The 13,207-nt window shown below is 42.9% G+C and overlaps 1 long non-coding RNA gene across 9 annotated transcripts in view; it reads left to right on the forward strand.

Moving 5' to 3' along the window:
• Window positions 1-1,559: 1,559 nt before the first annotated feature.
• The window catches only part of LOC138744247 (uncharacterized), a 37,265-nt gene continuing 25,617 nt past the window's right edge, over window positions 1,560-13,207 (forward strand). For 3 of the 9 annotated variants that reach the window (XR_011345393.1, XR_011345394.1, XR_011345396.1), the window contains exons 1-4: window positions 1,560-3,842; window positions 3,978-4,176; window positions 7,285-7,429; window positions 11,721-11,805. This is a non-coding gene — a long non-coding RNA (uncharacterized lncRNA). Of the gene's footprint in view, window positions 3,843-3,977; window positions 4,177-4,423; window positions 4,525-7,284; window positions 7,430-11,720; window positions 11,827-13,207 lie in introns of all 9 variants that reach the window. The other 6 variants (XR_011345392.1, XR_011345398.1, XR_011345397.1 and 3 more) reach the window with 5 other exon arrangements.

A 13,207-nucleotide genomic window follows, 5' to 3' on the forward strand; every position in this document is an offset into this window, starting at 1 on the left:
TCGTCGTCTTCCCCGCGTCGCGGGCCAATCGCAAGTCGGCGTGCGTCACCCGCGTCGCGGGCCAATCGCAAGTCGGCGTGCGTCAGAGTGGAGCCTTCGTTCGGCCGACCAATCGGCGGCCGGTCCGTTAAAAAAAACTCTTGCGGCGGTTTCTTTCTCCTGCCCCCCCCCCCCCCCGCGACGGACGGCGAGCTGTCAGGAGTTGGCGGTGGGCTTCGTTGGCCGGGCCCCGTTTTTAGAGAGGAGGAGGGAGGGGGTTACGGCAATGACGCCCGAGATGGGTTCACTGGGTCAGGCGGGATGGGAGGAGCGAAATGGGCTCGGCGTCTTGGGTCAAAAGCTTGATAAGAGACCAGGCAGATCTTAAAGTGGAGGGAGTTCGTATCCAAAGGAGGGGTCAGTCTTAAAGTGGAGGGGGGTTGTGGTCCAGGAAAGGGTTAGTCTTAAAGTGGAGGGGGGTTGTGGTCCAGGGATGGGTCAGCCATAGTGGAGGGGGTTGTGGTCCAGGGATGGGTCAGTTATAGTGGAGGGGGTTGGGGTCCAGGAAAGCGTTAGTCTTAAAGTGGAGGGGGGTTGTGGTCCAGGGATGGGTCAGTCATAGTGGAGGGGGTTGGGGTCCAGGAAGGGGTTAGTCTTAAAGTGGAGGGGGGGTTGTGGTCCAGGGATGGGTCAGTCATAGTGGAGGGGGTTGGGGTCCAGGAAAGGGTTAGTCTTAAAGTGGAGGGGGTTGGGGTCCAGGGATGGATCAGTCATAGTGGAGGGGGTTGGGGTCCAGGAAAGGGTTAGTCTTAAAGTGGAGGGGGTTGGGGTCCAGGGAAGGGTTAGTCTTAAAGTGGAGGGGGGTTGTGGTCCAGGGATGGGTCAGTCATAGTGGAGGGGGTTGGGGTCCAGGAAAGGGTTAGTCTTAAAGTGGAGGGGATTGGGGTCCAGGGAAGGGTTAGTCTTAAAGTGGAGGGGGTTGGGGTCCAGGGATGGGTCAGTCTTAAAGTGGAGGGGGTTGGGGTTCAGGGATGGGTCAGTCTTAAAGTGGAGGGGGTAGGTGTCCATGAGAAGGGTCATTCTTAAAGTAGAGGGGGCTGGGGTCCAGGGAAGTGTTAGTCTTAAAGTGGAGAGGGTTGGGGTCCAGGGATGGGTCAGTCTTAAAGTGGAGGGGGTCGGTGTCCATGAGAGGGGTCAGTCTTAAAGTGGAGGGGGTCGGTGTCCATGAGAGGGGTCAATCTTAAAGTGGAGGGGGGTCGGTGTCCATGAGGTCAGTCTTAAAGTGAAGGGGGTTGGGGTCCATGAAAAGGGTCAGTCTTAAAGTGGAGGGGGCTGGGGTCCAGGGAAGTGTTAGTCTTAAAGTGGAGGGGGTTGGGGTCCAGGGATGGGTCAGTCTTAAAGTGGAGGGGGTTGGTGTCCATGAGAGGGGTCAGTCTTAAAGTGGAGGGGGGTCGGTGTCCATGAGGTCAGGCTTAAAGTGGAGGGGGTTGGGGTCCAGGGGTCAGTCTTAAAGTGGAGGGGGTTGGGGTCCAGGGAAGGGTCAGTCTTAGTGTAGGGGGTTGGAGTCCATGAGAGGGGTCAATCTTAAAATGGATGGGGTCGGCATCCATGAGAGGGGGGTCAGTCTTAAAGTGGAGGGGGTCAGCGTCCATCAGAAGGGTCAGTCTTAAAGGGGGGTCTGAGTTCAAGAGAAGGGTCAGTCTTAAAGTGAAGGGTGTCAAGTATCCATGGGAAGGGTCAGTCTTAAAGTGGAGTGGTTCGGCAACCATGAGAGGGGTCAGTCTTAAAGGGGGGGTCAGAGTCCATGAGAACGGTCAGTCTTAAAGTTGAGGGGGTTGGCGACCATGAGGTCAGTCAAAGTGGAGGGAGTCAGCATCCAAGAGAAGAGCTAAGAAAAGATTAAGTTCCTCATGAGAAGAGCCGGAGGCAGGATGAGGAAATGGTTAGTTGTTGAGATCTGGAATGCTCTGCTCACTAGAGTGATGGAAGCAGATTCAACAGAAAAGTTCAAAGGCAAATTGCTAAATAGAAAAAAAGACTTGGATTTATATAGTGGTTTTCCTTGCTCTAAGATGAAGTACTTTTGAAGGATTTTCACTATTTTAATGCAGAAGGTGTACAGATTGGACTCCCACATGCCAAAGTGATTAATTTATTTTTGAATTGGCTGAAAAAATATTGTCCAGGACATAGAAAATTTCCTGCGCTAATTTAAACTACTAGGCTTTGAGAAAAATTGAGTGGTGGCATAAATTCAAAGTGCAAGAACATTCAAAGCGCATGATCATTCCAAAGCCTACTGCCATGTATAAAGCTGTTATTTGTTGTTGTAAAATTGTGCAACATCAACTTAAAATGCAATAGTTATTTCTAAGTATAATGGGGTAGCTCTATGAAAAATGGGATCAAGCAGCAATCTTAATTGGAATGTAGATAATTCTTCAAAGTAATCATTTTGGTCATACGCACAGACTGTAACAAATGCATGTACTAATTTTTTGAAAATAGAAATTCTGCTGTTAAGATGACTGAAACTTGTTGATCTAAAGGTCAGCGTAGAAAGATCATAGTCCTAAACTACCCAGAAAGTTTTTTTTAATCTTTGCAGGCTAGATTGAAAAGGGCCAGGGATTACAGTTTAAAATCCTAAAATAAGCCTCAATTCACTTCCTATGCATCTCTTCTTGTATAGAATTATGTTTGATGAAATGACAAACCCACTCTCTCAATCCAGGTCATTTTAAATATTCTGATCTCTGCTGTATATCGGAGAGAATAGAAGCTTCAAATCTAATAATTTTATTTCTAACCCCTGAAAGGTTGAATTCTCAGGCAGACCAAACCAAGAATGGCAGAAAGTGACCAATAAATTCTTTTACAATGCTGACAGTGAGTGGGCCAAGAGTAAGAGTGCTACTTTAACCCCACCCCCACCCCCACCCCCAAAAGCCTCTAACAAATGAATCTCCTTGCAACCCTGTGTTGTACTGATCCAAGTTTCCCCAACCCATTTGTGCAATTGTGGATACAAGTAATCATCCTGGCTTCCATGATCGCCTCTAGCATTCTCTCAATTCAGCTCCTCACTTTGCCTTGTAAATATAGGGATCTATATTTCTCAATAGGTACTTCTTGGCCTACTAATAGTTGCCACCTTGATTTTTATTTTCAAATTTCCTGCATCCATGGTATTTCACTTTAGTTTTCATGTTGTTTCTGATCTTAGACTGGGGTTGCATCTTTGGTTACTGTTAGTTCTCCCACATTAATGAGATTCAAATTGGTCTTCAGTCTCGTTAATTTGAATATTGGGCAGACTGGTTGTGCTTTCCTAAGACTTCAAGGAATTCTTATTAACCATATAATCTTTCAGAAGCAAAGATGTGAACTTTTGATCTTGGTAATTAGATTCACAAGGTCCAAAGAGATGATCAGCAGCACCTTCTGGACTATTTCACCGTGGGTTCTATAGAATATTGGTTATGTTGTCGACATGGTTATCCCTCGAGGTCGAGGATGATGGTCTTCATTCCGTTGATCAGAATGAAGATGCACATATTTGTTTAACGTGTCCTTGATGTTGTATTTCAAGAAGCACACGATACTTCACAAATCGACCAACTAATTCTAATGGCATGGAAACCACGATGATTGGAGCTGATGGATTTCTTGCAGCCTTCACGGCCATGGTGTTTAGAGTAACTCCATCCGCCAGTTCCACAGTTGGGAACTTGGTTGGATTGATGTGCGTCAGGGACGTCACCCTGGACCTTGCTGCCATGGGTGACCCTACCAGGAGCATAGCTCCAGATGGCATCGCTCTCGGGATATCAGGATCACACAAGTTTCTCCACTACAACAAGGTGACAATCCATTGGAGAAGATTGATTATATTTGTATCTTTTGATGTATTGTTTTGTAAGATGCTTCTATTAGTGTAGTGTTGTTATTGAGGTTTGACTGGAATATCAATCCTGCTTTCTTTCCTTTTGAAATAGTGATGTAGTGAGGAATTACAGACACTTCAGCCCATATTGGTGCATGGAGTAGAAGTCCAAAACTCCAGATGCCAGAAATCCAATCCACCTGAGAATCAGGAAAAACGCTCAAATGTATTGATTTTAGCAGGCTTTTGTGTGCGTACTTGCGTAAGCATCACGGATGCACAGCGACAACAAGCAACTATGCTTAATACAGGTAATCTTATCACAAAGACAAATCATTTGTATACTGTATTTTTCTTTTAGTGTTCATTTTTAAATAGTTTCAAGCATAAATGCTCTTTTTTGTAGTAAAAAATTGTTTACATTTTTGTTGTTGACTTTATTTTTATTTAAAACTGTGTTTTGATAAATATGCTGTATTTGCTAATCAATAAACTATCAAAATTTACTTGTTCATCTCCTCTTTATTCCTCAAATTTGAATTTTAAATGTACTGTCAGAGAATCTGGAAAATCCAAAAATCAGACCGACCCATTCCCTGAGCAGACTAGATTTTAGGATGACTACTGTTTTAAGATGCTACATAGGCTTCAAAGTGCAGGTACATTGTATTCAAAACTAATGATTGGTTCCATCTGAATTTTTCCCCATGAGCCTAATGCAATTAAAACATTTGAAAATGACCAAATCAGTACACATTTGCCTAATCTAAGAAACTATACTGTTTTTACTGGTTCCAAAAATGATTGCACAAATATTTGTGTACCACTCCTTGGATGTAATGTATGGTTTTTGCTGCTCCTTCCTAACTTTAGTTAGTGTACTGTTGGTTGTGCCCTGTTATAGGTAATTAAGATTCACTATTGTATATTGCCAAGCTTCTACATCAGGGTCAACAGCTTCGGATAAAGTATTCTGTATTCTGAATCTTTAAATTTATTGGAGAGAAAAAATGAAAACAGTAAATGTGGAAATCAGATTTATTGATATTTGTTAAGACTTGCTGTGTGCTAATTAGCAGCCATATTTAATTCTTCAACATTTCAAATGGAATGTTGATACAAAGGCATTTGGGGCATTCGAGTTTTATCTTTAATTAGGCCTTAGAGGACATTTAGTACCCTTTTAGAATTTTCAAATAAATGTTAAATGCTGAATTTTAACAACTTGTGGAAAGTCTTGCTGATGAGTTAATCTCTGGTCACATTGGAATAAAATTTATAAATGTTAAAATCTGCATATGACTTAAATTTCTTTCAAAATGGCAAGGGGTGAATAAAACTAGTCTGTCTGGTTTTAATCCCAGGTATGATTTGAATTCTAGCAAAATAGTTTTTATTTAGTTGGTTAAATTAATCTCTTAAATTTTTGCAAGCATCTGGTCTTCAACCCAAGAAATAGTTGAGGCAGAGTCCATTCTTTCATTTAAGAGGAGGCTGGATATATACATGGATAGGAGGGGGTTGGAGGGTTATGGGCGGAGAATAGGTGGAGGGATCTAGCGGAGTTGTTTCAGTGAACCGGCATGGACTTGAAGGGCTGAGATGGCCTGTTTCCATGCCATAAACGGTTATATGGTTATTAGGTGAAATTCCATCATAAAATTATTTAGTAAAATGTTCACTATTTCATTGCTGATTCCAAACCAAATACAAACATGTTGTTGTGGGTTATGGAAATAAATATTCAATTATCAAATCACTTCACAATTAATGCTACATTTCATTTTTTTTCTATATACATACAAGGCTAGACTTGCATGTTGTTAGAGAATTTTAATCTTGCATGTTCAGACTAGCTTTGGTTCTGCCCCAGCCATTTGTTTATATTCTCTTTGTCTTCTTGCTAACTAAATGCATCATAAGCTGAAGAAATTCAAACCAATTCCATATTTTCTTGAGCACAGCCACTGACAAATTATGGAACAAATGGTTCTCACTTTTTAAACACAAAAGTTGTAAGATGCTAAATCTGGAGTATACATGCTTGACTTGTATAATTGCTGTATTAAATGAGTTTTTGTAAGAACATGATGAAAAGCAGCATTCATTTTTTTTACTGTGGGATAAATTATTAATACAGTACACGATCCTTTATCCGGAACCCTTGGGGGACTGTGTTCCGAATTTCGGATTTTTCTGGATTTCGGAAAGCCAGATTTAAGCCCACCCGAATTGTGCTGCCGTATCCACCCCCACCCCCTTCCAGTCGCCCTGCTGTCTCCCCCCGCCCGACACGCGCTGTCGGTCCCCCGCCTGCCCGACTCGCGCTGCCACCTCTCTCCCCACTTGCCATATTTTGGGCTTTCTGGATTTTAGATGTCTGGATAAAGGATCATGTACCTGCAGTTCATTTCCATACAAGTAACAAAATAGTGCATCACAACTTCAAAAAGACAGAGACCACAAAATAGTACCAAACATCTGGTTGATTTGATTCCAGTTTTGGGGGAGGGAGAAAAGAAGCCCTTGTTACATTGTGTAAAACACAATGTATTCAGCTGTGGTGAATGCATACTACAAGTATATTAATTTGACAGGTTGTAATTTCAATTCCCATGCAGTGTTGATTTTACACCTCTGATGTGAAATTAGACATGAAACTTCATATACCATTTGCCAATCACACACTTCAAATTTATTGTTGACTAAAAAGAATTCTCAGTAAATTTTGAACATTGTGCTGATCTGGAGAAGAATTAGTTGAATGCATTTACTGGTGCTTCCTGACTTATGACCTACGTGACTTGGTCCACCTGCACATATGACCAAAAATTTGTTTTTCAAATTTATGCGGTTTGTATTGCATTTTACAATGCGTGTAAGAACCAAATGTGCGTACTTGTTATTTGGCCTTACAGTTGTAAGTCGGGGAGTACCTGTACTTTATTTTTCATTGTTAGTGTCATTAGAGTTTTGAAGAAATAAAATATTGTTTAACCTGTGCAGATGCAGCCACATCTTCTCAACATGGCCAGAACTGTCTTGTGCAAGGAAGTCAAATATAACACTTCATATGAATTTCTTCGGCTCCTGCTCTTTCCAGACTGGGGGTGGTAAGGCACCAGTCACAAAGCAGTGTTCTGTCCTAACTAAAGGTTTCCATTCATGAAGAGTAGAGATCACCACTTTTTTGGAAATTTAGTAAAAGACTGGACAAGTGAGAATGTTCTCCAGGATATAGGGGTTTGCATCAGTGAAAAATGTCATTGATTGTATTTGAGGCATTTGCACCAAAATTCTAAGATTTGTCGTAGCAAAAGTGATATACCCTTTTTACCCTTAATGTATGTAATGATGATGGTCAATGCCCAGAGAATAGCCATGATTCTTTCTCAGTGTTTACTGTCTCTTGCTTTCAGCATTTGTCTCAGACCAAAGAGGTAGCCTCTTAAGAACTGGAAATGTTCACTCTACACCTGGCTCCTCACAATCCCTTGAAGCCTGGAGACAAGGGGGAGCATGCTGATTGTCATCTCAACTTGCCCAAATCTGACAATTCTTCAGGTATGAGAAGAAGCTTTTATAGAACTCACCTGCTTAAGGAATAAAGCAATTTGTGCTGCAATAGGATCTGGATAATATACTCAGGTTGATACAAGTAACACTTGTGCCACATAATTTCTAGATAAATACCATCTTCACTAACAAAGTGTAAGCACTCCCCATTGACATTTGATGCCAAGACTTTAATCCCCTCTCATAATGTTACCATCCTGGGTGTCAAATTACACCCAATTGACTTATAACCGTTTTGAACAATGGGAGGCATCTGGAGCATCCAGAGCAAACCCATGCAGACATGGGAGAAAGTACAAACTCCTTACAGTTAGCGCTGAATTTGAATCCCAATTGCTGCTGCTAAAACAGCATTGCTCTAACCGCTACACAAACTGTGCCACTTTTAATTTTACATGAGTGGATTTGAGACTGTAACTCACTGTTAGGTAACACAACTCCTGTCTCCCCAAAGCCGTTCCATGACTTACAAAATGCAAGGTAGGAATGTGATAGAATTGCCCATACTTTTCTGGATGAATGTAGCTTGGTTGATACCTGAGAAACAATGCCATCTAGAAGTAGACCAACCCAACTACTACCATGAATATTTACAAACAGCAAATCAACATTTCAATACTGCAAATACAATATATTTTGGCATACAAGTCGACCCCCATTTTTCAGCTTCATTTTCAGGGTTTCATGTTATATCTGACCCCAATTTTCTGGATGTCTGAGTTGGCCCATTGACCAGTGTATAAGTCAACCCCCAAAGATTGTGATGCCTGAGATGGCCTGTTGACTGGCATATACATCAACCCCCAAAGACCATGTGAATTGATCTGCTGGAGGTGATTGCTATCATGGAGGGTCCATTGACACAACGCACCTCGCGACAAAAGTATGAATTTTGAATTGAATGCGATGAAAATGGGCACAAACAACTAAGCTGCTGTAAGAAAATTTGATATATATATATATATGTTACGCGATTGGAGGAAGAAACTTTAAGAAAAAGGCCATGTCATTGAGAAAAGGAATCATTCATTGGTCAGAGTTGAAAAATCACATTGCAGAATGGGTATGTGAACAGAGGCAAGATTACTACATAATCACCTGAAATAAAATAACATTTGCAATGCAGTAAAGATTTTGAGGCTACAGGAGGCTGGTGTAATCTTTCATGAAGAGGAAAAGTCTGGTATTAAGACGAACAACAAAAATTGCACAGAAACTACCAAAAGATCTTGATCATAAAGTTTTCACCAGTTTATTATACGTAATTGGCAGAAACACCAGTCATTGGCAACTATCGGAAACCTGGAAAAAGCCCCATGAATTTTGACATGATAGGCAATAGAAAAGTGGAGCGGAAAGGTGATAAAACCAGAAGTACAGGCCATGAAAGGACCAGGTTTACTGTGTTATCAAGCATAGTTGATGGGATGAAGTTAAGACCCATGATCATCTTCAAACACAAAATTAAACAGAAAATGAAATTCCCAGCAGTATTTTTATACAATTTCAAGAAAAAGTGGTGTGAAACTATGGATAGAAAATGTGTGGAACAAATGGTCGGGGGGGGGGGGTTAATGCAAAGAATGGAATTTGCTGGTCTGAGATGTTTTGTAGCCACTTAACTGACAACACTAAAAGTAGATTAGCACTACTTAATACTTGGTGGATATCCCAGGTGGTTTGATGTCTATATTGCAACCTCTCGATGTCTGCTTGGAACAAGCCATTCAAAGACCATATGCATGAGGAATGGAATACATGGATGCCGAGTGCAGAAAAGTCATTTACAAAAGGCAGGGCAATGTGTGCTGCATCACTTGATGTGCTGTGTAACTTCGTGCTTGAGGCATGGGACAAAGTTAAAGTAGAGACTGATAAAGTGTTTAAAAAGTGTGGATTCTCTTGTGCAATTGATATCAAGGAAGATGATTTATTGCGGGATACTGATGACAAAGCTGAAACCTCATCAGATACCTACTGGCACCCATATGATGACTGTTTAAACAGTGAGAGTATGGACATGCTTGCCGCCGTCTTTGCCTCAGACGATGATAGCGAGAGTAGCTTTGAAGGGTTCTAAATGTGTAGTTTTCAGGCAATGATGGTGATTTTGAAGGGCTCTATTAGTGCTGTTCATTGCTGTATCTTAACCGGCCTTGTTGGTGCTCTGAATCATGGGTCCTCTACCGGCATCACCTACGGCTCCTAGAACGCTTCCACCAGCGTTGTCTCCGCTCCATCCTCAACATTCATTGGAGCGACTTCATCCCTAACATCGAAGTACTCGAGATGGCAGAGGCCGACAGCATCGAATCCACGCTGCTGAAGATACAACTGCGCTGGGTAGGTCACGTCTCCAGAATGGAGGACCATCGCCTTCCCAAGATCATGTTATATGGCGAGCTCTCCACTGGCCACCGTGACGGAGGTGCACCAAAGAAGAGGTACAAGGACTGCCTAAAGAAATCTCTTGGTGCCTGCCCCATTGACCACCGCCAGTGGGCTTATATCGCCTCAAACCGTGCATCTTGGCGCCTCACTGTTCGGCGGGCAGCAACCTCCTTTGAAGACCGCAGAGCCCACCTCACTGACAAAAGACAAAGGAGGAAAAACCCAACACCCAACCCCAACCCACCAATTTTCCCCTGCAACCGCTGCAACCGTGTCTGCCTGTCCCGCATCGGACTTGTCAGCCACCAACGAGCCTGCAGCTGACGTGGACGTTTACCCCCTCCATAAATCTTCATCCGTGAAGCCAAGCCAAAGATTAGTGCTGTTGTTTTCAGTAAAACTCTCAACGAAAATCTGTTGCAGTCAGGTTTTTTTTTGTTTTTCAAGTGTTGAAATACATCGAATCTGCTTTTCATGGGTCGACTTGTACACCAGATCACCACAGATTGGTTTTTGAGCAGAATTTAAGGTCTCAAAATTATATGGTAATTGTCCCTAGATTCCATGCAAAGTTGTTTCCAAAGCTGAGTCTGAACTTTGCTCTTTGATACTTCTCTTAGACTTGAGGATGCAGCAATCATCCCTGGGTGCATCTATAAGGGATCCATTCTGAATCTTTGGAGCACAATTTGTTTTCTACTTGCTGTGCTGGGTTACCCTTTTCCCCACTTTGAGCACTGGCTAGTAACTTCATGGGTGACATGTTGATCCAGAGTGAAAGCTACCCTCTGCAGTAGTGTTGGCAATAAATACTGGATTGAGTTAAGACATTTCTCTCCTGACATTGTTTGGTCTCAACTATCATAGCTTTGTCAAATGGGAATTCTGAAATGAGGAAGGCACAAGGGTATGTTTATGGGAGGAAAAACAGGTAAATTGTAGGTGCATGCAGGTACAGTATTCAGCTTCTAAGCAGGAAGAGCTTGTAGGATAATGGGAAAATAAAATATGGAGAGGATTACTGTGATCTTACTATTGTCTTCATTCTATTATTGATATCCACAGGATCTTAAGAGCAGCAGAAAGGATCTCTGGAACTTCCCCCCCCCCCCCCCGCCCATCAATGTGATCTACCGGGATCATTGCCTAAAGATAGCATGCCAGATTATTGAGGACTGTTTCCACCCTGCACGCAGCCTATTTCAACTGCTCCATTTGGGAAAGCGATACAGGTGTATTAGAGCCAGCACCACAAGGCTGAGGACTAGCTTCCCACAGGCAGTGAGAATACTGAATAACCAAAGGAACTGCTCACACTAACCACCCCAGATTCATATTCACGAAACAATATTTATTTATTTGTATAGATGAATACGTGTCCTGCATATGTATTGTTTGTCTGTATATATGTTATGTCTGGTTGTGTGTGTTTTGCACTGAGGACCAGAGAATGCTGTTCTGTTGGGTTGTACTTGTGCAATCAGATGACAATAAACTTGACGATATGCTTGCCATGATTTAATGGTCTTTTAGTATACTGTTACTGAGATGTGTTTCTGTGAAGTATGGAGTATATGAGAATGTAGTAGATTTAATGATAATTGGGTATGATTTCTGAAGATAGATTGTGGGTGAACAATGGAACAAGTCATTAAGCATTTATGGAAGAAGTAACTTGACCTTTTTAGCCACTTGTGTCTGCCCTCTCTCTTCCCACTGATGACAATGAACATGGAGGACTTCCCAACCGATATTGGTAAATGACCACAGCCAGCCCTCCTCAAGAACCAACAATACCAGAGTTGTCAGTAAATTGACCTTGCATGTGATTACTCATGGGTTCTAACATTCCTAAAGTCAATGAAACATTTTATTCATTTATTTTCAGAAACTCTATCGCTGGTAATGCCAACATTTATTTCTCTTACAAAATGATGAAGTGGTGAGCCATCGCCTTAAATCTTCTGCTGCAGGTACTCGTGGAGCACTATTGAGTAAGGAATTCCAGGATTGAAATCCAGTGATGATGATGGAATGACAACATTTCCCCAGATCAAGATGGTGAATGGTTTGGAGTGGATACTGTAGGTGGTGATGTTCCAAACCTATGCCAGCCTTATAGGGGGATGGGGGGGGGTCATTTGGGGAGGGAGATAATAGGGTCTGAGGACTAGGGGATGGGAAGAAAGGGGGGAGCTCAAATGAGATGAGAGTTGAGTAGGGAGAGGTGTAAGGGGATAGAGAAGGAGTGGCGGTAGGGGGATAAGACTGGTATCCATCAGCAGAGGAATCTAAGGTGTCAGCTTTGAGGCTGAGGTTTGTGTGGGAAGGGAGTTGGCGTGGAGTATGGGGGATTTTGGGACTGGGGTAAGTATCTGCCTCAGCAAGGCATTGGGACTCTGGTATGTGGGTGGCCTGTACTGGGGTTAGCAGTGGAGGCATCGAGAGCTTTGGCCTACGGGTGGCAAGGACTGAAGTGGAAACCTGTGTCAGAAGCATCCAGTGCTCTTGACTGTGGACATCAGAGGTGTCAGGCACTCTGGCCTGTGGACAGTTGAGGCCAAGGTGGAAACTCGCAAAGGTGTTATTGGGGGCTCCAGCCTGCAGGCAGCCAGCGCCAGGGTGAGAGTTCACAACGGAGGCCCTAGTATGTGGGCAGCCAGACCGAGATGGAAATGTGCATCGAGGTTTGAAGAGGCATCAGTCTCCAGGGAGGCAATCTTCTGATCCTTGATGGACACCAGGTAAGTGTAGAACCAGTGGCTGAAGGTATGAGTCTGGCAGAGGATGAAATGCAGGAGAGGCCAATGACAGCCCATGGCAAATGAGGTCCAGAGCTACGTGAGCAAGAGCACACATCTGCTGGTATCTTCACATGGAAGCAATGGTGTCTAGAATTCGCAAGAGAGCAACAGTCTTTGTGGTGGCCAAATTGAGAAGCCTGGAGCTGGAAGCCGTGTGGCACAAGATTGCGATGGAGGCAAGTAGCTAGGATCGTAAAACATACGAGCTCGGAGAGAGGAGAACTGCAGGGTTGGCCTCCCTTGGCATTGTAGTGGAGCAGGTGAGCATATATTTTCATTGCCAGTTTAAATTCTAAGAATTTCATTATCGACCCATTGGTAGCATTAAATGTCTTGGGGAAGTTAAATTCTCTCAATGCTCACCACGTTTTGAGTGTGGAGCACTTTCTAAACAAGGGATTTTCTAGCTTTTCACAATCCTTCCAGAAGTTCATAAGGAAATATGGGTATACTCTCAACTTGATTTTCTGTTTGATTAGATATTGGAACGTTGCACCCAGTTTGTAACTGAAGTTTTGTTGGACACTTATGGCAAAGTGGATCAACACACTTTTGCAAACAATATCTTGTG

This window comes from Narcine bancroftii, chromosome 10, assembly GCF_036971445.1.
Source record: "Narcine bancroftii isolate sNarBan1 chromosome 10, sNarBan1.hap1, whole genome shotgun sequence".
Lineage (NCBI taxonomy): Eukaryota > Metazoa > Chordata > Chondrichthyes > Torpediniformes > Narcinidae > Narcine > Narcine bancroftii.